Raw genomic sequence first — 1,500 nt, 5'->3', positions numbered from 1 at the left:
GAGATGGAGGGTGGGGCGGAGAGGGAGGGAGAGGAAGAAAGAGAGAGAGAGAGAAAGGAAAAAGTGTTTTGAGATGTGTGTTCTTGTGTTTATTTGTATGTATGGTTTTGTGTGCATGTGTGTGTGTACGTGTGTATGTGCATGTATGTGTGCTTGTGTGTGTGCAGGTGTGTACATGTGTGTATGCATGTATGAGTATGCATGTGTGTATGTATGTGTGTGTGTGCATGTGTATGTATATGTGTGTGTGCATGTTTGTGCATATGTGCTTGTGTGTATGCATGTAAGTGTGCATCTGAAATATTTTGTCCACTTGTTGCTGTTGATTATAATCATTAACCATTATTGTTTAATCCCACATTAGCTCTGATTGAGCAAGGCCCTTTGATCAAAAGCATTCCAGTTATGACCATCCCAATGATTTATTTATTTATTGGCTTTATCCAGAACTACATTCTCTAATGTGTTCTAACATTTTTTTTTTTGTGTTTTGTTTTCTTTCCCTTAGTTTGAAAGTGATAGGGTGAGGATTCTAAGACATTTACCCCCCATGGACAATAACCCACCCCCCAAGAACAATTACCTCTGTATATATGTATATATTAACAGTTCAACGAAAGTAACTGATAGAATAAGTTCTAGGCTAACAAAGAATAAGTCCTGGGGTTGATTTCTTCAACTGAAACCCTTTAAAGCAGTGCTCCAGCATGGCTGCAGTCAAATGACCAAAACAAGTAAAACAAGTAAAAGAATAAAAGAATGGGTGCATACATGGCTGTGTGGTTAAGAAGCTTGCTTCCTAAATATTTGGTGTTGGGTTCAGTCCCACTATGTGGTATCTTGAGCAAGTGCTTTCTACTATAGAATTGTGAGAGAAGCTTCTTGTTGTTGTTGTTGTTGTTGTGTGTGTGTGTGTGTGTGTGTGTGTGTGTGTGTGTGTATACACACACATTCATACAGTGAAGGTGCATGGTTCAGTGGTTAGAGAGTTTGATTCTTGGACCGGGCTGTGTGTTGTGTTCTTGAGCAAGACACTTAATTTGCTCCAATCCACTCAATTGTAGCAATAAGTTACAGCGTCACTGGTGCTAACTGGTGCTTTGCCTTTCCCTTGGATAACATCAGTGGTGGGGAGAGAGGAAGCTGGAGAGAGCTTCCATAAACAACCTTGCCCAGACTTGTGCCTCGGAGGGGAACTTTCTAGGTGCAATCCTGTCTTTGTGAGGGTGCATGGCCTAGTGGTTAGGGTGTTGCACTCATTATCTAGTGATCTCGATTTCAATTCCTAGACTGGGTGGTGCATTGTATTTTTGAGCAAAACACTTCATCTCACATTACTCTACAATAACTTCAACACCTGATGCATGGCACACAGTGCACCTGTTTAGACAGCGTTGATTTGATGGAGAGAGTGAGTTAATGTACAGCACATACATTTGATCACCATAAACAAATCATTGGTAAAAGCTGAATACTCATATGTTATCATTGATGGGTGAG

The sequence above is a fragment of the Octopus bimaculoides genome, chromosome 16 (assembly GCF_001194135.2).
Source record: "Octopus bimaculoides isolate UCB-OBI-ISO-001 chromosome 16, ASM119413v2, whole genome shotgun sequence".
In the NCBI taxonomy this organism is placed as follows: Eukaryota; Metazoa; Mollusca; class Cephalopoda; order Octopoda; family Octopodidae; genus Octopus; species Octopus bimaculoides.
This window is presented reverse-complemented; position numbering follows the sequence as displayed.